At 39.4% G+C, this 22,525-nt stretch overlaps 1 protein-coding gene and 1 pseudogene across 3 annotated transcripts in view; one reads left to right on the plus strand and one right to left on the minus strand.

Annotated features, from left to right (window-relative positions):
* The window catches only part of kst (spectrin beta chain, non-erythrocytic 5 kst), a 320,373-nt gene that overhangs the window by 66,250 nt on the left and 231,598 nt on the right, over positions 1–22,525 (plus strand). The window lies entirely within an intron of this gene.
* Positions 1,414–2,773, minus strand: LOC135705457 (uncharacterized; annotated as a pseudogene).

Raw genomic sequence — 22,525 nt, forward strand, 5'->3', positions numbered from 1 at the left:
TATATGTTTGTGCTGCTGTATCTCAAGATCCTGACTATTTAGATGGATGATTTCTTCGGCAAAGTTGATCAGCAGGTCAAGGACTGTTGGATGGTGGACAGAACAATTTGGAATTCCTCCGATAGGTGGCGCTAGTGAGCATTCGAAGTGAATATGTTTGCGCTGCTGTATCTCAAGATCCTGACTATTTAGACGGATGATTTCTTCGGCAAAGTTGATCAGGAGGTCAAGGACTGTTGGATGATGGACAGAACAATTCGGAATTCTTCCACTAGGCGGCGCTAGTGAGCATTCGAAGTGTATATGTTTGTGCTGCTGTATCTCAAGATCCTGACTAATTAGACGGATGATTTCTTCGGCAAAGTTGATCAGGAGGTCAAGGACTGTTGGATGATGGACAGAACAATTCGGAATTCCTCCGCTAGGTGGCACTAGTGAGCATTCGAAGTGAATATGTTTGCGCTGCTGTATCTCAAGATCCTGACTATTTAGACGGATGATTTCTTCGGCAAAGTTGATCAGGAAGTCAAGGATTATTGGATGATAGACAGAACAATTCGGAATTCCTCCACTAGGTGGCGCTAGTGATTATTGAAAGTGAATATATTTGTTCTGCTGTATCTCAAGATCCTGACTTTTTAGACGGATGATTTCTCCGGCAAAGTTGATCAGGAGGTCAAGGACTGTTGGATGATGGACAAAACAATTTGGAATTCCTCCGCTAGGTGGCACTAGTGAGCATTCGAAGTGAATATGTTTGCGCTGCTGTATCTCAAGATCCTGACTATTTAGACGGATGATTTCTTCGATAAAGTTGATCAGGGGGTCAAGGATTGTTGGATGATGGACAGAACAATTCGAAATTCCTCCACTAGGTGACGCTAGTGAGCATTTGAAGTGAATATGTTTGTACTGCTGTATGTCAAGATCCTGACTATTTAGACGGATGATTTCTTCGGCAAAGTTCATCAGGGGGTCAAGGATTGTTGGATGATGGACAGAACAATTCGGAATTCCTCCGCTAGGTGACGCTAGTGAGCATTTGAAGTGAATATGTTTGTGCAGCTGTATCTCAAGTTCCTGACTTTTTATACGGATGATTTCTACGGCAAAGTTGATAAGGAGGTCAAGGTACAATCCGGAATTCTCTCGCTAGAAGGCGCTAGTGACCATTTGAAATGAATATGTTTGTGCTACTATATGTTCATGTATTCTTCATTGTGTGTGTGTGTGTGTGTGTGTGTGTGTGTGTGTGTGTGTGTGTGTGTGTGTGTGTGTGTGTAGTGTGTGTGTGTGTGTGTGTGTGTGTGTGTGTGTGTGTGTGTGTGTGTGTGTGTGTGTGTGTGTGTGCGTGTGTGTGTGTGTGTGTGAGAGCCACAGGGACACATCTGTGGTACTTATCCAACGGAACATTCAAATGTCTTCTTCATCGCTCTCCTCGTTAAGTTCACCGGGGTCATCATCTTCTTCGTCACTCTCTTCGATGAGTTCACCGGAGTCATCCGCTTTTCCATGGTTTTCATCGCTGTCATCTTGTTTCAAGGTGTATTCGTCCAGCCTCTCTTCGAACCTGGCATCAGTACTTCTCGATTGTCTGCTCTGGTTAAGAAAACAGGCAAGCTTTGGGTCAGACCTAGTCAAAGCTTCGGTCATCATGTCGGTCAAATTTTCTTCCGGAGACGTTTTCCGAGCTAGATGTGGCCGAATGAATTTATAAACCTTATGGCAACGTTCACCGGACTGCTCGTCAACAAAGTTCATGGTATAAGGCTGGATGTTTCAATTGAAGGAAAAGAAAACAAAACATTTATGATTGTGATTCGATATACTATTAAATCTAAGCTTACCAATTTTTCAATGAAATTTGCTAGATGCATGTACTTATGTATGAATGGCGGCAATTTCATTAGGTATGGGAATTCATTGAAAATCTGCTTTTCAAGAGTGTTATACAACTCCATAACTTTGGTAGGATCCAATACTCTAGAAGAAAGCGCCAGGCAACTGATGAGCCGCAGATTTTCCACCAGGTCCTTGTGTACGCCGATAATTTTTGCAAATTTATTGCAGCTTCCGGACCCACCAATCTTAGGACGGTTGATATTCATGCCATACTCACGTTCTAGTTCATCAGCTATTTCACGGGCTTTCTTTTTAACTAGGGGATTCGTGTATGCCGGGTGGTCAGGAACGGATTTTTTCGCTGCATTTTTGATCAACGGCGTTGAGACGTGTTGAGACGTGAATGAAAAAACGATGGACCAATATGGGGATCAGCATTCGGAACACAAAGCGGACATACATGTGTATCCTGATTCCCTGCAATTGCATTGGCCGCTTTCCCATCTATCATTGTATACATTGCCGAAATATAAACGCACACACGTACATCACCGGAAATTACTTCCACCGGATTCAGATTCAAGGAATCAACCTCTGCAAAAAACTGCTCAAACATGGACTTGGTAAGCGAGTTGGTCTCTTTAGTCCAATTCATAGAGCGTATTCTGCAGAACGAATCTGACTGGGGATTCGGGTTCCGCCAAATATCCTCTCCTCTTTCGGATACTAACAACAGGCTCATAAAATGCTCGGAGAGAAGAGAATCATCCTCTTTTAAAAAGCCAGTCTGGTTGTAGTGCGTAAAACCTGTAGCAGAGTCCGGACCAGCCGTGACATGCAATTTACTAGTCAACACTTTCTGGTTTAACTTTGAAATCCTGTCTGCTACATCATCCAGTTGTAGAATCCGTGTCAAATCACATATAACCATATCACGGATTAAAACGCTTGATGATAAGTATCCTTTTTCTCGGTTTGGAGTTGAGAACGGTGGAATTATGGTTTTTCTAAATTCAGCTACTTTTTTCCAGGGCTGCAAAATTGCAATACCTAAATGGGACAATATGAAGGGACTAATAACAATGCACATCTCTAAAATTGATCAAAGATTTAGAAAGTTGACCTATTTTAAACAAAAAAATGTTCTACTAAGTATTTCTTTTATATATACGTTAATTAAACTGTCATACCTAGATGCTTCTTAGTGAATCGATCCAGCTCTCCATATTTGGTTTTACTTAACCCAAGTATTGATTTTATCGCCAAAGATGATTCCTCCGAACACAGAGATGTTCCACGAACAGAGTCAACGGATTCGATGGTCTCTTTTGCCCAAACCTCACCGCCGCTCAACAAGTGCTGTAAGATTTGAGCAGTTGCTGGATTAGCAGCCTTTATGGCAGCAATTTTGGCTGAATACAGCAAGTTATCAAGACCTTGTTCTTTGAAAAGTCCGATACTGCGTCTGTATTTCGAAAATCTTGTCAACTGGCTAAACTCCTTGCGCTTTCGACCTCGAGGCTTTAGGGTTGACGGTGTTCGCTGACTGTTGGAACTGGTATCCAAATTCAGAGTGGCAAAAGGAGGTGTAATAGGAGATGATTGTGACGAGGGATCTTTGGGTTTCCTTGAATGGACCCGCGTTTTTTTCGAAGGCCTGGATCCTGAGGGTTGGTCTTCAACCTGATAAAATAATTGATGATGTATGATGATGTGATTGATTTTCGTAAAATTTAGAGTCTGTAGTTTTTGTTTAGGATTTTTCTAAAATATTCATACAAATATCAAAGACAAATCTTCTTCTTATCGCGGTTGACGCTATTGATTATTTAGTAACAAGAACAAAAACAGATTTTATCAGTAGTATGTCTTGCTTTACATTATCGCATTTCCACGCTTTTACTAATTTTCATTCAAGTTCAATTTAAATTGGTTTGGAATCCGTTGTTTTTTTTAAATTTAGCACTTTGCTCAACAGGTACAATTTTTCCGAACTGTTTATTTTTTTTTAATGTTCGACGGTATCGTATTAAAAACGTTTCTTCGATAATTTATGCTGCTTTCTAAAATTAAGCACGCCCAGGGATTCTTACCTCGAATATGCTTTCAAGTCATTCTGCATTCTTCTTAAAGAATCGATCCTTACTGTGGGTTTTTGACCATCGCCGATTAAATTGACCAATCCAGTTTTTAACACCTTGCGCAATATCCGCAGGTGCTTTCGACAGTGCCCTAGACACAAAGTCAAGTAAAAGGTTTTTATCTCGACCAGACGCAAAATATCCCTCAACGATATTTTTATTTGACAGCATTTTGCTTAATGAAATTCAGTGGAACACACTTAACACCACGTAAGAACTGCACTACACTGAGCTACTGTCACACAAGAAACAAGAGTAAACAAATAATTCTTTTCGATTGGGTTTCCATGACGACATTTCACATTTTCGGGTCAAAGTGGTCTTCGTGGTTGAGTGGTTAGCGGCGTCATTCGTCTAACAGCTATTTTGAGTGTGCCAGTGAGGGTTCGATTCCCGCTCCAGCCGGTGGAATTTTTTGTAAAGATATAATATATACAATAATGACCCGATTTTATCAGCCGCCGTTTTAAAAATATTTTCCAATATTCTACGAAACCCATGCGCTATTTCAAGGGTTTTATTGCACCAAAGTTTATCCTAAACATCGATCAAGAAGATTAATGGAAAAGATTTCGAATTATGGATATAGGAAATTACTGAACATTAAAAGAATAATGCGTGAAGGGACTGATAAAATCAGGTCATTACTGTAGTTTTTATTTTAATGGATATTAAGAGACCAAACTTGCTTATATGTATAGGAAAAATCCCAATTTATTCACCTATGGTCTGACCCTATTTACACTCAATATGACTACCAATGATCTTATTTGAAAATTCTCACGTCATTTGATGTGGCACATGATCAACCATAACTGAAGAAATCATCCGTCTAAATAGTTAGGATATTGAGATACAGCAGCACAAATATATTCACTTTCAATAATCACTAGCACCACCTAGTGGAGGAATTCCGAATTGTTCTGTCCATCATCCAACAATCCTTGACCTCCTGATCAACTTTGCCGAAGAAATCATCCGTCTAAAAAGTCAGGATCTTGAGATACAGCAGCACAAATATATTCACTTCGAATGCTCACTAGCGCAACCTAGCGGAGGAATTCCGAATTGTTCTGTCCACCATCCAACAGTCCTTGACCTCTTGATCAACTTTGCCGAAGAAATCATCCGGCTAAATAGTCAGGATCTTGAGATACAGCGGCACAAATATATTCACTTTCAATAATCACTAGCGCCACCTAGCGGAGGAATTCCGAATTGTTCTGTCCATCATCCAACAATCCTTGTCCTCCTGATCAACTTTGTCGAAGAAATCATCCGGCTAAATAGTCAGGATCTTGATATACAGCAGCGCAAACATATTCACTTCGAATGCTCACTAGCGCAACCTAGCGGAGGAATTCCGAATTGTTCTGTCCACCATCCAACAGTCCTTGACCTCCTGATCAACTTTGCCCAAGAAATCATCCGGCTAAATAGTCAGGATCTTGAGATACAGCGGCACAAATATATACACTTCGAATGCTCACTAGCGCCACCTAGTGGAGGAATTCCGAATTGTTCTGTCCATCATCCAACAATCCTTGACCTCCTGATCAACTTTGCCGAAGAAATCATCCGTCTAAAAAGTCAGGATCTTGAGATACAGCAGCACAAATATATTCACTTTCAATAATCACTAGCGCCACCTGGCGGAGGAATTCCGAATTGTTCTGTCCATCATCCAATAATCCTTGACCTCCTGATCAACTTTGCCGAAGAAATCATCCGTCTAAATAGTCAGGATCTTGAGATACAGCAGCGCAAACATATTCACTTCGAATGCTCACTAGTGCCACCTAGCGGAGGAATTCCAAATTGTTTTGTCCATCATCCAACAGTCCTTGACCTCCTGATCAACTTTGCCGGAGAAATCATCCGTCTAAAAAGTCAGGATCTTGAGATACAGCAGAACAAATATATTCACTTTCAATAATCACTAGCGCCACCTAGTGGAGGAATTCCGAATTGTTCTGTCTATCATCCAATAATCCTTGACTTCCTGATCAACTTTGCCGAAGAAATCATCCGTCTAAATAGTCAGGATCTTGAGATACAGCAGCGCAAACATATTCACTTCGAATGCTCACTAGTGCCACCTAGCGGAGGAATTCCGAATTGTTCTGTCCATCATCCAACAGTCCTTGACCTCCTGATCAACTTTGCCGAAGAAATCATCCGTCTAATTAGTCAGGATCTTGAGATACAGCAGCACAAACATATACACTTCGAATGCTCACTAGCGCCGCCTAGTGGAAGAATTCCGAATTGTTCTGTCCATCATCCAACAGTCCTTGACCTCCTGATCAACTTTGCCGAAGAAATCATCCGTCTAAATAGTCAGGATCTTGAGATACAGCAGCGCAAACATATTCACTTCGAATGCTCACTAGCGCCACCTATCGGAGGAATTCCAAATTGTTCTGTCCACCATCCAACAGTCCTTGACCTGCTGATCAACTTTGCCGAAGAAATCATCCATCTAAATAGTCAGGATCTTGAGATACAGCAGCACAAACATATACACTTCGAATGCTCACTAGCGCCACCTAGCGGAGGAATTCCGAATTGTTCTGTCCATCATCCAACAGTCCTTGATCTCCTGATTAACTTTGCCCAAGAAATTATCCGTCTATATCATCGGTATCTTGAGATACAGCATTCAAATCATGCAAAATAGGAGATTTTAGGGCAAAACTGTGAAAAACCCCAACTTACCCTATCGTGCCCAAGATGAAACCTACTCCAATCGATTCCTGAGACTTTTTTCTATAAGAATGACTATTTTTTAGTCTCTTGTTCCAGCGAGCACCGAAGTTATTGAATTTTAACACATTGTTTCGATTTTGTCCCCAGTGTGCGTTGGCAGCAAAAAATCTTGCAAATTAACAAAATGGCGGCCATATGAAAAAACAGGCGATTTTTAGCCCGCTTTTTTGCAGCTTGAAGGTGCTTCAAACAATGTTAAATGTTAATATTTTTGGCTGAAAGTGGGAGAAGCTCCAAAGAATTTAATAAGGAACAAAATGCGCAAAGATTCAAGTCAATATCTCTTATAGTTTCTGAGAAAAATCTTCGCCCGATAAAAAAATGTGGTTTCGAGAAAAACGCGTTTAAAGTTTTGACTTTAGTTAAAACCATTTTGGGGGTTCTTACCATTAGTCAGCTATGCCTGGACACCGAATTCGCTGATCGGAAAACGGCTTGGGGGGATGAAAGTATATAGTTTAAAGTACAAAAAAAAGGTGAAAAAAAAAATTTGATTTTTAAAAAAAAAAAAGATTGGGAATATACCCCCTTAATGGCCTTCCGCTCAATTTCAACTTCTGTTCAATTTTCACACTGCCGTACTCTAGCGGAACTAGCAGTCTATCCTCTTCAGAACTTTCTCTAGCTAATACATTTTCGCACTAAAGCATCATGTTGATAGAAGTTTAGCATTTCCTTACAACTCTGAATAATCTTTGAGTTCTCACCAAAATTCTATTGAAATCATTCTTAAAATTCACTTGTTAATTACCTATGAATTATCCGTGATGTTCCTACTACTATGGAATTATTCTAAACGAATTCTTTCTTCTCCCAGAAATTCTTGGAATACATCTTACGAATTCTTAGAACATTACCTCAGCATTATCTTGAAATCCTGGTCAGAACTCTCTTATGATGTTCACCAGATTCTTCTCAGTATTTCTCTTGAATTAACCGTGTAATTCGTTAAAAGATTTCACAAGGGGCAAGACAGCTCCTAATCATGAGCAATTTCAAAGTTGCTTTTGAGGCACCTCGAGTAACTCACATTGCTCAGTGAGCAAGATCGCTGTCATTTGCTTTCTCACTTTTCGCATCACAGCAAAATTTGAAGGTGCACCTTTATGCGAAACCGAAAAGCTGCTGTCAAACAAAACAACCAGAAAAGCGGAACTCAGAGACACTTAGATCATCTCAGTTTAATAACATTCGTTCGACCCTAACCAACCGTGAACGTGAAAGGAACCTGTTGCAACCTACCTTACACTTACGACGGTCGAATGCTTATTTGGTTGATGTGGTAGAAAACCCTGATCTGCCTTACCAAATACTCAAAATCGATACTCGTCGAAGCAATCCCGTCGCATCGCTTGACGAACTGCCGTTGGATGGAACTACGAACCGAGCTCTGAATTACCACGGCGTCCTTTTGCTGACGGGGGACATCCATCCCCGCTTTTGGTGCTTTTACTGGGCCATACGGATGGTCATGATACGGTTTCCGTCTCCAGGATATTTATAAAGAGAAAGTCAAGTGTGCTTCGTCTTCCTGACGGGTTTTCACTTCGGTTTCGTCTGGCTGAACATTCCACAAAGTATTGGTTTGTAGCGTTGTCTTCGGAGCTGGAATTGGCTGTTAATCGGTTGTTGCCCCACCGGGGAGATATTTTGTATACCGTAAACTGTGGCGGCGGGTGCCGTTGGAGGAGCCATGGTTGAAATATTGCTCACTACTCTATGTTTGCCATGGTGCCAACGGGACTGGTGATGTCTTTTCAAATGGGACTGCTGTTACGACTGTTGATGAAGATGATGGGATCGCTGCATTATAGGTGGAATTCCAGATGTTTAGAAGAATATTGAAGAGCTTTTTTGATCAGAGATGATCCTTTCGAAGTGACGACTGTGACTGGTTGCTGAGGAGGAAGAACAACCCTTAAAGCTGGTTGGAAGTGTAGGTTGTTATTGGTAGTAAGCAGGTACCGGCACAGGTTCTTCCACAATATTTCAGTTATTCGAAAGGCTCAGGATACACTTGGGATTACTTAATTTACAAGCAAAACTGAAGTCTAATATGAGACGTATACTTATGCTTAAAAAGAGTAAACGGAGTAGGCAGAGAAAATATTGAGGTACATTGAGTTACTCGCGAGTTACTCACTGCAAAAGAGTAAACCTGTCTCACCCCTTGAGATTTCATAAATAACATATTTAAAAAAAATGTCTAATGCTCTTAATCAATCTCGTAGCCTTAGAATCTTGGTAATTTTCTTAATCCCATATTTTAATTATTTCTATTAGTACAGACTATGGAGTGTTTAAACATTTTCTTTCTTTGAGAACTCCAACAATTTTCCCTAGATACCTTAAACAATTTCTTAATTCAATCCCTCACTCTTTACAATTCGGTCTAATGAACCATTCAGCACAATAGCGTTCGGTCTAGTTATCATAAAAATATTGTTCAACACATATATTTTATACAATTACTCCACATTTGAGGATCACTTCCAGTTGGCTTACACCCTGGACTAACATAGCAAATTCATAATAATTATTAGCTGACCCATAATTGTGGGATAAGTGTTTCTAAAATATATATATAGTGGATTAAAACATTGTAAAGATCAATGATTTGTTTTTTAATATATAATCGAAAATTTCCGCTTGTGCCATTAAAAAAAATCATTGAATACTTTCGTTTTTTTTAACTTAATTCGATGGAAGTCAAAAGTGACAGTTATCGAGGTATACCTGTATTATAAACCGAGATATTTTTTAGATTTGAACCGGAAAAACCATGGAAAATAGAGAATTGTAAAATGAAAATTCAATGCCCACCATGTGTTCGACAATGATTCGATTTTTATCCTTTCGACCTTTTCTCCCTTCGATCTTTTGTCCCTTCGAACATTTGTCTTTGATTCGTTGGCGTGATGGTTGAGGCAAAACTATAGTTCATGGCGTACATTTCCTGAGTTGGTTGGAAATGCTAACATGAAGCTTTAGTGTGATAATTTATTAGCAGGTAGTGATGAAACGTCGCTAGAACTATTCCACAGCCACAGACAGTAATGAGCAAAGGCGGACGCACACTTTTTGCCTGTAGATTTGAAGACATAGGGGAAATGGATGTAATGTCGGCCTAAATGTTCCTAATATGGGCCCATACATAAATTCAGCAATCGACGAAATTTTCAATAGCGACCAAAACTATCCATTAGTACTGTCCCACCGACGCGTTCATCTAGATAATATTGATAAATAGCAGATTTTTAGCGATGGGTCCAATCTAAGATCCATAGGCCAACATTAGAGCCATTTCCCCTACTTTAAATCTCCGCGTACATTGCCATCGTACAGGTTAGGCAAAAGGTGTGCGTTTGACTTTGTACTGTCGCATTAATGGCCCTTTGCTCATTTTCAACTTCTATTCAATTGTCATACTGTCGTACTCTAACGGAACTATCCACTATCCAGATCATTCTCTAGCTAATAAATTATCACACTTAAGCTTCAAGTTAGCATTTCCAACCAACTCTGAAAATCGCAAACTTCGCGTATGAAGTAACATAAAAACACTTTGAATGTACATTTCCTTCTAAGCGCGGACCGTGAACTATGGTTCACGGTTGCCGTTCACGAATATGGGAACAGATTTTTTTCCGAGTATGTAGTCTCCTCGGAATTCCTTAAGAATAGTTGCCAGAATTCCCTAGGAATTTTCTTCGGACTAATCTTTGGATTATTTGAATTCCATCCAAGTTTATCAAGGTTTTAAAGCATTCTATAAGTTTAAATCATGAGAAACAAGGCTGTGATAAAACCAAAATTGTTATTTAGGAAATTGGTTTTCCCAAATGTGGAAATAATCCTTAGGATATTTTTTACAATGATGACTACCAACTGCTCAAGAAAGATTAAAATGTCCAACTGTCCAACATGTCCGATGTCCAACATGACTAGTCAAAACGTTCTGTGTGTTTTTTTTCTCTATATTGTAGCATAAAATTCAGGCGTAACATTTGATAACGGCACGAAAGCTGTTGTAAACAAACTTTGTAATGCCCTTTGCACGCGAACCGAAGTACGCCCACGCAAACCAACAACATCATCGGGTAGGGGCAACTCTCACCTTTCCGAAAGTGGTATTGTGATTTTACCGTTTCTACTGAATTTTCAACGTTATCATTCACTGACTACATTAAAAATATTATTGCAAAATGTATTATTTCTAAACAGTTAAAATAATAATCTGTCGAACTTCAACTTCGATTTTCTCAAAATGGCGGACATGTTACATTGGTCTATTTGAAAAGTGAGGTGAGAAATCATGTACAAAGAAGATTAGATTGTTTGCGAGGAACAGCTCATGAGAGAAAGAATGGAAAATTTTGTGATTTTTATTTAAATACGAATTATGCCTAACGTCCATATACCGTATGTATGCCTAATGTAAAGTTTTCGTACTGTGGTCCATAATAAGCATAGAAGCTTTACGGTGCCGTCGTATTAGTAGTCAAGATTCCGCTGAATCTTGAAGACTAATACATAATTTAAAAAAATCCAAACTTGAAGAAAAGCGAATCCTAATTGGGATCCAGAGAATACCAGTTAGAACCCAGACAACCCTTAATCGTACTAGTGGGCTTAGTAATTACATAGCAAGCGAACTCAACTCAATGATCAACCGCAGTTGGTGCGATATTCCAACCAAGTTACCTTGCCCAGTTGCCTGCGGTATAAATCCGATACAACTTATAAACATTCTGTAGCAATATGCCAACAAGGAAGCTAATAGAGAGAAAGCAGTTTAAAACATGTGTCAATTTAAAGGGCAAAAGCACCGAGGCAAGGTGACTAATATCGCAACGATTCTAACTGCTGCCTGATCATCATACACGGATGAGTAGTACACTCTTCCGGCATTCTCACCATCATTGGAATGTATCTCCTCCTGTAGGTTTGAAATAAACCACATGACCTAACCTGACTCGAGATTCCGCAGAAGCGCTCATCGTAAACCACACAGAAAATCTCTCAGAGCAGAGGCAGCGAGCGCACGGTGCTTGCCACAGCAGCGTTCTGATGTTTATTTATCTCAATCAACTGTACCTCTTGCTACCAGTAACCTTTTCTCTGGTCGTTATTGTTACAGGCTTCTGCTCGAGCACAGACACTATAGGGATTTAGTTACCCGAACAAGAAAAGTTACGTTGCTTTCGTAGACATCTATTTCAGCGATGATGATGGTGATGATGATGATGATGATGTATATTTATTGGCAATCACTTTATTTGTCATAGATCAGGCTTTGCTACACCGAACCAGCTGATGCAAGATTCTCTTACAGTCTGATTGCGTCATCAAATCGTCAGAAGAAATTTCGAATAAATTAAAAAAAAAATCAATGCATGTTTATTTCACGACGTAGGGTAAAAATTTACTTTGGCCTAATTGCCCTTTTGTGGCCTACCGAGCAGAAATCATCAAATCATCTTTAGTTTAGGTACTTTAGTTCAAAAGCTACAACAAGTCTGGAAGAGCGCAAACCTAGAATATTTACACCCTTTATTCTCAAAAACAAAAGATGTTCTCCAAGCGATTCAATTTTTGACTTCATGCGAAATTGAAACCCTTAGGCCGAATTGGGCGTCAAGAAGCAGTGTTGTATTTTTAACAAAATGTAAACAAGATTTTTTATCAAATCCAATGGAATGATGAATAAATTTAGAAGTCATTAGAAACCTTTAATTTTTTTGTAAAAATCCACTCGAAATAGAGAGGAAAAGTGTAGGTTGTGCCTAGTAGCCTAAACATTAGATCTAAGCCCTTAGTAAATCTTCACAAGTACATTGGACCTGAACCAAACATCTGGGTTTTTCTGAAAAAAAAGTAAGAGGTTGACTCCAAGAGACGACCGTAGATTTGACGTAGGATTACGTGCTCGGTATCAATACTCGGCGACTGTGTTAGGGAAACCACATATTGCTGATCACCAACAGTTGGACATTTGTGTAATTTTTTAATAGTGACCTATTGAAAATTGATAAAGTGTTCATTTAAGCATATTTGTAGAAAAATTTCCAATCGATTGGCTTGTTTAGAATTAAAATCCATCCGCTATTGACAGAGTTATAAGTGGCCAAAACCTGACCACTTTTCGTAACGCGGTCGATTTTAGTTTTTTTTTTAATTGCACCCCCAATATGTTGCCGAAAGACGTAATCCTACGTCAAAAAAGATTCTGAAAGAAGTTGCATGTCACTGCAAGCTATTGTAAGACCTACCGTAAGAAACACATACAGAGAATGTAAGAAACCCATACATACAATTGATGTATATGTATGCCGTTTAATGATTATTACCGAACTAGCTTTGTAAGTTAACACATTTAGACTGGGGGAAAAAAGCTTGCGAATTCCATGTTTCGCAATGTAGCATAACAACTATGTTTTTATTCGGGTCGCACTGTTCTTTTTTTTTATTTCTTGTCAACACCGCTTTTGGCTGCTGAATGACTTATGGGGAGAAACAACTGAGATTTACGTCAGTCCAACGATGGTATGGCAGCAAAAAAGAACGCCGCCGTCCGTCGCTGATTTCACTCCGAATGGACATAAGAGACGAACCTGCCCAGCTGACAATGAAGGAAGCCGTCGGGGGAAAAAAAAAGCCACGCGCTCTCGCTGACCTAATGCCAAGCGGATGGAATTCTTTTATTGTTTTCGCAGTTTTTTTTTACGAGATTAGTCAGGTAAAGTGCTAAAAACAATGCCAAACGGCTTGACCTCAATCTTCACCATATAAACTTACACTTCTTGAGAGTGTCATTCTTCAGCGAAAAGCGAACAAAGGAAATCAATTCCTTTGAGATTAGCTGGCTCATGTCCCAGCGAGGGGGGTGAGGGGGAGGGACTTAACGCCGCATGCACTTAGCTTTAACACAACGACAAGTAGTATCGGATTAAGTTACTCTCGGCAGGTCTCGTCCGTCCGCTTTGGTGCGGCTCAGAATGATAAACAAGTTTTATGCAATTCTGATTGTTGTGTACAGTCACCGTCACGTCACAGCGTCGAACGTGACGCCATGCGAGAGACCCAAGGGCTAACTGAGCCCAGCACCGCCACCACCGGTTTCGCTCAAGGTGAACCCGGTGAATAAATTTATTCCTGTGACAGTTTGTCCGTCGCAGCTTCACTTGGAATCGGTGGGAATGCGAACGGATTCCGTGGAATAGTTTCGATCATTTTCACTCTCACCGCCATGATTTTGAAAGAAATTGTGAATACAGTACATGCTCGCTAACTGGGCTGGCTTGTCAAACGTCAAAAAACATTGAAAGGAACTTTAATGGATTGTTTAATCGACGTTAAAAAATTTCACGTGCATTTAATTGAAACAGTGTAAAGTTTGTTATTGTTATTTTCATAGCATTCAAACTCGCGAATTTAGAAAGGCTTACCCGGAAAAAATAACCATACAATTACCATAAAATAAAATACAGTTACAAGTAAATCTATTGCCAACAATCGATCTTATTGTGTGTATATAGTACACGAAGTTTTAACATATTGTTATTACAATAGATGTACAATACGTCCCATATAGTAAGAGTTTTCAACAATAGAACAACAATACAATTAATGGTAAATGATTCAAGTTTGTTCGGGAAAAAGTGATTTTTCGTATGGTTAAGATACATAACGACCCCCTTAATCTATTGTATATTCCCCCATTTACCATAGATTCTATTGTAGATACAATACATTCTATTGTTATTTTATCGTTGTGGAGAATACGATTTATTGTAAATACCATAAACTCTATTGTATGGTTACAATACATTTAATTGTACCTCTACAGTTCTTTTTTTACGGGTAACGCTTTCGCTAAAAAGGCTTTGAAGACTTGAAATGGAATTAAAATAATTTGAATTTTATTTATGTTTACACTTAACATTCGATTCGAATGCCCCTCAACAATTATGACAACGAAATGTCAAACTAAATGTGACGTCTATTTTTGACGTATAACTGTTTTTTTAACTAGGCTACAGTTAGCGAACAAGTGCTGTACTCGGTTTTGAATGTTCCTTCGTCGAAATTTTATGGCATTGCGTACCGTGAAATATTTCAAATATTCATCCTTCTCTGATAGGATGGCGTCATGTTTTGAATTAGTTTGAGTTTCCTCTGAACGAAACTAAAAACGCCCAAAAATGCTTCTGCCCAAGCCGGTTTTCGGTAATGGAAGCTTCTGCAAATAACTTCTTTTTTTTTTCATTTGAAGAGGGAAATGAGTCGAGAAAACGGAAGAGAGACGAAACGGGCAAAGGAAAATACTCAAACCGATGGATAAACGGCTAAACCGAAATATTGTCGAACTGCTGCTCACTGCTGGCTGGGAACGTTGCTGTTGGTTGATGAAGGGGGGAATTGATGGAAGCCACGCTGACCGACCCGGCGACGATCGTAAAAGAAGTAGAAGTAGGAGAATGGAAACGTAGTAAAAAAGAATACGGTTGTTGGAGAACCACCAGGCAAGGGAAACAATCCACTCAAGGTCATCGAGAGAGTCAGGGAAGAGGACTGGTTGGTATTTTCCTTCGGCTGTGTGCTAGTTGGGATTTTTGTGTTTTTTTGTTGTTTTCGGGTGGAAACGTGATGGTGAGATGTGGTAATCGGCAGCGATCTCTAGGCATAGGCGTGCTTGGGTTCTGGGTGAAATTGTAAACGGAAGGCGAAATGTACATCCGTTTGTGAGGTACCAAGATTGCAGAAATGTAATCTTGTTAGTTTTTCATGATCCCACATTTTCAGGGGAATGGATTATAAATAGTAGATTACTCTATTTTATCAGTTCCTCAGCGCATCAGACTTTTATCTTTCAACAAATTGAAGTTACCGTAATTCCAAATCTTTCTCATTAATCTTCAAGATGAATGTTTAAGTTTTTACTTTGGTGCAGTAAAGGTCACTGGAAAAGAGCATAGGTTTCGTAGAACATTATAAAAGATTTAAAAAAGGGGGCTGACAAAATCGAGTATCGTCCATACATTTTCTTGGAAATTAGTATGGACCGTAGACACATGCCAACCCCCCTTCCCTTGCCCTATCGGAGTCTTTGTGGCTTATAAACAGTCCTCTAGAAAATAAGATCTTTATCAAATATAAAGTTTGAAATGATTGGTGAGTGTTCTAGTAGAATAATTGTATGCCTTATTAAGTTGTTTTTCCTTTTAATTCTACTATTATTTTAGTAGAATTAGAAGGAAAAACAACATAATAATGAATATAAATTTGTTCACAAATTATTCTTTTTAAATCCATAAAACAGGGTAGCAAGTAAACCAAGAAAACCAGGAAAATGTCGGGATTTTTTACAAGAAAAAAAAACATGAATTTTTAAGCGAAACCAGAAAAAAATAATAATTTCCAGATGCATGTCGATTTGAAATGATGACGTTACTATTTATGTGTGATGCGTGCAAAATAATATACCTGTATATTCAATACACTGATAATCGAGCAGAAAAGGATCAGAGCTTTCGTCGCTGCTGTCATGGCAACGCAACTTTGCTTTATGTTCTCAGTACAAACACGATGAAAGCTCATATAGATCAGTGCACGGTCCATAACCTCACACCAAGGGGTGAGACAGGTTTACTCTGAGTTGCTTTTTTGCAGCGAGTAACTCGCGAGTAACTCAATGTACCTCAATATTTTCTCTGCCTACTCCGTTTACTCTTTTTAAGCATAGGTATACGTCTAGACTTCAGTTTTGTTTGTAAATCAAGTAATCCCAAGTGTATCCTGAGCCTTTCGAATAACTGGAATATTGTGGAAGAACCTATGCCGGTGCCTGCTTACTACCAATAACAACCTACACTTCAAACCAGCTTTAAGGGTTGTTCTTCCTCCTCAGCAAGTCGTCACTTCGAAAGGATCATCTCTGATCAAAAAAGCTCTCCAATATTCTTCTAAACATCTGGAATTCCACCCATAATGCAGCGATCCCATCATCTTCGATTTCTCCAGTCGTAACAGCAGTCCCATTGGAAAAGACATCACCAGTCCCGTTGGCACCATGGCAAACATAGAGTAGTGAGCAATATGTCAACTATGGCTCCTCCAACGACACCCGCCGCCACAGTTTAACACCCAATTCCAGCTCCGAAGACAACGCTACAAACCAATACTTTGTGGAATGTTCAGCCAGAGCATCAGTGCAGCCGCTGCCACTGCCGAAGCCGAAGAGGAGGATGACGATGAAGTAGCTGCTGTTTCCGATGAGTGTGATTCTCGTTTGAACTTCAAACCCATTTACGATCTACCGGACGAAACCGAAGTGAAAACCCGTCAGGAAGGCGAAGCACAAATCAAGCTGACAGATTATCTTCGTTGACTTTCTCTTTATATCCTGGAGACGGAAACCGTATCATGACCATCCGTATGGCCCAGTAAAAGCACCAAAAGCGGGGATGGATGTCCCCCGTCAGCAAGAGGACGCCGTGGTAATTCAGAGCTCGGTTCGTAGTTCCATCCAACGGCAGTTCGTGAAGCGATGGGACGGGATTGCTTCGACGAGTATCGATTTTGAGTATTTGGTAAGGCAGATCAGGGTTTTCTACCACATCAACCAGATAAGCATTCGACCGTCGTAAGTGAAAGGTAGGTTGCAACAGGTTCCTTTCACGTTCACGGTTGGTAAGGGTCGAACGAAAGTTATTAAACTGAGATGATCTAAGTGTCTCCGAGTTCCGCTTTGGAGCTGTCTATAAACTACGTAGACAGTTCAGGGGGGGGGGGGGGGGTTAGGCAATTATCCACGGCCCATACATTTTTTTTTGTATGGACAGTTGTCTACGCAGGGGGAGGGGGTCAAGAATCCAAAAAAAAACTGTACGTAGTTAATGAACAGCCCCTTTCCTGGTTGTTTTGTTTGACAGCAGCTTTTCGGCTTCGCATAAAGGTGCACCTTCAAATGTTGCTGTGATGCGAAAAGTGAGAAAGCAAATGACAGCGATCTTGCTCACTGAGCAATGTGAGTTACTCGAGATGCCTCAAAAGCAACTCTGAAATTGCTCATGTTTAGGAGCTGTCTTGCCCTTTGCCTCACACTGTTTGCAGCTTCTAGTAGTAGTAAAATTATGTTTATTTCTGTTGATTATGGTAGTACATTGATTTAACATTTTGATTGATTAGCCTACCTTCTCTTCATATTTGTTTAATTTGATATTCTAATTTAATATTTGCGTTAGTTTAAAGAATACCCCTTTGGGGGTATGTTTTGTTTGAATTGAAAAAGTGAAAACCTACCTAACTACGAGTATAACTTAACCTAACGTGCTAGATCACGTATGATCTGATTATTTGATCTCAGACAGGTGTCTCTGATCCTTTCCAGGATGAATACTCTCCGCTCTTCTAATTGTTTGCAAATTCTAGAAATCCAGATAAATATATACTATTTCTCATTTAGAAATTGGTGTCTTCTCTTCTTATTTGGCTTTATTACGTCCCTACTGGGACTTAACGCCGGCCCTCAACTTAGTGTTGCACTTGCACTTCCACAGTTGTTAATTGAGAGCTTTTTAAGCCTGACCATGCATTAGTATTATTGTGTGGCAAGCACAATCATACTCTATATGCCCAGCGAAGTCGTGAAATTTTTCAACCCGGAAAATTCCTAGGCCGGACCGGGATTTGAAGCCAGCATGGTCTTGCCGTATAGCTACGCCTTTACCAACTGAGCTAAGGTAGGCCAAGAGAAATAGGTTATTGTTATTATTATCTTTATTATAGAGACAGAAAAATTGGTGTAAATATCTAAATAATAGCTGCATTATTTGCTTGCGGACTAGTTTTGATTTTTAACACTCCGAACACGATGCCTCTAGTAAAATGTGTAACGGAAAATTGGTAATGTTTGAAAAATCATTGCTCTGCAATTTATCTATACATTTTAAATCTTTTGATGGCGAATCAATTTTTAAAGTATGTAGTGTACGATGGTGTCAATAAATTTTAAATTTGTCAGTAAATGGTTGAGCTAACATTGCAAGTTTCTCGTTACTCATTTTACCGAAGGCTTCGTGTTCGGAGTGTTAATGACATATAAATGCCAATATCGCTAAGGGCCAATGTACCCATCTAGTTAAACCAGGATTAAGGCTTGAGTTGGTGGTCAAGAAATTGGCCTTAAGTCGCTTGATTACAATAGACGTTAGCTAAGTGAAATACATTGAACTGAAACAAATACTCAGTTAATGGATATTTATCTGTCAAAATGTAATTTCAATTTGTTGACATCAACCGGATGAGCACTGATTTATTTTAAATATTTGGTGAATTTATATATGGGCCTACATTAGGGGCATTTAGGCCGACATTTCCCCATTTCCCCTGAATATATAATATACTTAATACATTTATCTCATGTAGAAGAATTATAGGAAATCTGCAATACAGATAGACTTAAAGCTTTGTGTACATCATTAAACTATAACAAATTAGAAATTTAGATTGTCATCTAGAACGGCCCAATTCAACTTTTTCGCCACTACAACCTATTGAATGTCGCTTTTCAAACTACAGTTCCCCCATTGACCGTGATATGTCCATGAAACAGGCTATTCAAGAGTTTCAGATCAACTTCGACCTATCTCAGTTTCCCGTATTTTTGCTGAAAAGTACCAACAAGTCAATTGCAATAGAAGATTTTTCATTAATGGATCCACTGGCTTCGATGTCTTCAATGAATACTCAACCGCCTTCCGGAAACTTCAGGAACCTTGTTCCGTTTATGTTGCTGAGCTAAAAGCAATCAACTTTGAATTGGGGATGATTTCCGACATGCCGACCGACCTTTACTTCATCTACTCGGATAAAGTCTGAAACGCGCAAAAATTGGCCAACTTCAAATTGGTGTATTTCTGTTAAAAATGCATAATAAAAACCTGAAATGCTGCATTTGGAAGTTGAGTGTATATACAATGGTTGCTATGATGAGTTTTCACCTTTTATTCTCCAGTTTTCAAAATGACGTCCAAGCAAGAGGAGCAGCGTGTCAAAATTTTGCTCGCGCAGCAAGAGAATCCAACGTTCTCACACGCCAAGTTGGCACGTTCTCACATTGCTGGATGTGGCCAAATCGACCGTGACAAACGTTTTAAAAGTGTTCGGGGAGCGTCTGTCGACCGCCAGGAAGCCTGGAAGCGCCGGCAATCGTAATCCGGACGTGGCAGCGACGACGAAGAAGGTGGCGGTGAAATAAATACGGAATCCTAACCTTTCAATCCGGGACGACGCTGGCAAGCTCAACGTCTCGCATACTACTGTGCAGCGGGCCAAGAATCGAGCCAGGTTGTCGACGTTTAAGAAGGTGAAGGTGGCAAACCGAGATTACAAATAAAACACGTCGGCAAAGCAGCGGTCCCGAAAGCTGTATACGAATCTGCTCACAAAGTTCGACTGTTTAGTCATGGACGACGAAACTTATGTGAAGGCGTATTTCAAGCAGCTTCCGGGACAGGAAAAGGGACGGTGGCTGAAATTTTCAAAACCATCAAACTATCGAAGTTCCCGAAAAAACATCTCGTCTGACAGGCCGTATTGTTTTGATTGTTTTGCCACATTTCTTCAAGTTGCGCTTAATAATTGCCCAAAATTTTCCAATGGGACGAAAATCTGGACAATTTGGTGGATTGATACTTTTCTCAATAAAATCGACATTATTCTGCTTATACCATTCTATGACATCGCGGCTGTAATGGCAGCTGGCTAAGTCAGGCCAAAACTTTACGGAACCTTCGTGTGATTGAATGAACGGCAACATTATGTTCTGGAGACACTCCTCCTTGTAAAGTTGATGAAAACCTTTGTTTTCTTTCCGCAACTGCAGATGCCTTGCCACATCATCAACTTGCGAGCGAATTTATCTGCAAAGACAAATTTGAATTTATCCGGAGCATCCCCTGTACGTTTAGCAAAGTAAAATTTTTGGCCCGGGATTTTTCCAAAGTCCATTTTTACGTAAGCTTCATCGTCCATCAAAATACATCCGTTATACTTGGTCAGAACTTTCTCGAACAGCTTCTTTGCACGGTTTTTGGCAGCCAGGTTTTGTTTCAGCGTCCTGTTGGGATGTTTGCTGGCATGGTACGACTTTAGTGTTTCCCGGTAACGTTCAAGCACGGATTTACAGTCGATTTTGGAATTTTGAGAGCCTTTGCAATCATTCCTCCTGACCATGTTGGATTTTGCACGCGTGTGTGCAGAATTTTTTTTCACGTCTGTCACGTTCCATATTCGATAACTTTTGAACAAGTTTATGAATCCTGATGAAATTCTCACTACTAAATAAACAATTCCGGATCGTTGGAGGCGAACCAGCCTAAGGCTGAAAGCCTCCTAAATAAAGCTAAATTAATTAATTAATTCCGGATCAAAACGTTGTCAATAGTTTCTTGCTACGACAACTAGAGGCGCTACAGTAATTAAAAGGAAGCGGCCAAATACTAACTGGAACAGACTTTAGGTCAATGAGTAGAAAAAAGCACAGGAAAAACAAATTGAAATTGAGTATTGAGTAGTACTAGCTCGTCTCTCTGTTCTCTCGATAGTTATAGCGAGCGAGTACATGATTACAGCTGAAAACTGTGATGAATTTTCAATAGTTAACCATTGGTAAACAACTGTCATTTTTATACAAAAAAAAAACTTACATCCAATCGGAATAAAATGGTGTAATTAAAATTGAATTTCATAAATAAATGACCATGTAATAAGCGTTCAAAAGCTGACACCATTTCGTCACACTTTTTTTTTATTTGCATCCCAGTTTAGTCCACAAAGACGTAGTGCTACGTCAAAATATTTGTTAACGGAATGAAACATGTGCTTACAGCTTATTTTCGGTACAGTCTTCAATGCTCGAGAATTAAAATATAACGAAATGTGTATCACGATAGTAAAGTTACCGATCATATTTAAATGCAGTTTATGTCTGTATAGCTTTCGGGATTTCTATGGATTTTTTTTAAATGCTGCCTTGCAAAAAACTAAACTTTAGTGCGTAGCTATTCAGATTAATCCGCCTACTCATGTAACATGAGTAACGTAGCGACGGGCAAACAAAAAATGTCGCTCTTCTGAAAAAAAAAGAATACGAACGGTATAATCTTGCAGTGTGATCCGTTCAGAATAGACAAAATCAATCTTCTCTACACGCCGTCCCGCTCTTATAATACCCATATTATAAACAAGCACCACACGGGCAAAAATATTGGCAATTCTCAAAGGTATTGACAGTCATATTGATGCCAATATTGACTACGAAAACATTGATGACCATATTGACGCAAATACAAAAAAAAGGTTTGATTCAATGTTTCAATACTTCCCCTGATTTTTCCCTTCTGTTTGACCATAGCTCCTCGGCTGCTTTTGTCAAGATGGTTGTGATTTGACTCGGAATATTCGGATACAACAATGCACAGTGGTCCAGAATGCAGATTTAGGTGGAATGATATGTTTTGAGCCTGAAATTGAAACTTTAGACTAAAAGTTTCTTCTACAAAGTTGTTCCTTATAGTTAGGCCCTCATTTTTATGACAATGAATTCTAGGGTGGTTCCTATTATCATTAAAATCAAAAATCTAACTTTTTTGTTTGAATAAGTTAAGGTATACATTCTTCGGCAAAGTTATAGCTGAGCTAATTTCAAGCAACTTTATTGAAGATAACTTTTTTGTATCTCTTAAGTTGGTCGATTTAGAGCTATTTTC

Source organism: Ochlerotatus camptorhynchus, unplaced genomic scaffold (genome assembly GCF_037179485.1).
Source record: "Ochlerotatus camptorhynchus isolate MF236.1 unplaced genomic scaffold, CSIRO-AGI_Acam_v1.1 ptg000267l, whole genome shotgun sequence".
NCBI classification, from domain to species: domain Eukaryota; kingdom Metazoa; phylum Arthropoda; class Insecta; order Diptera; family Culicidae; genus Ochlerotatus; species Ochlerotatus camptorhynchus.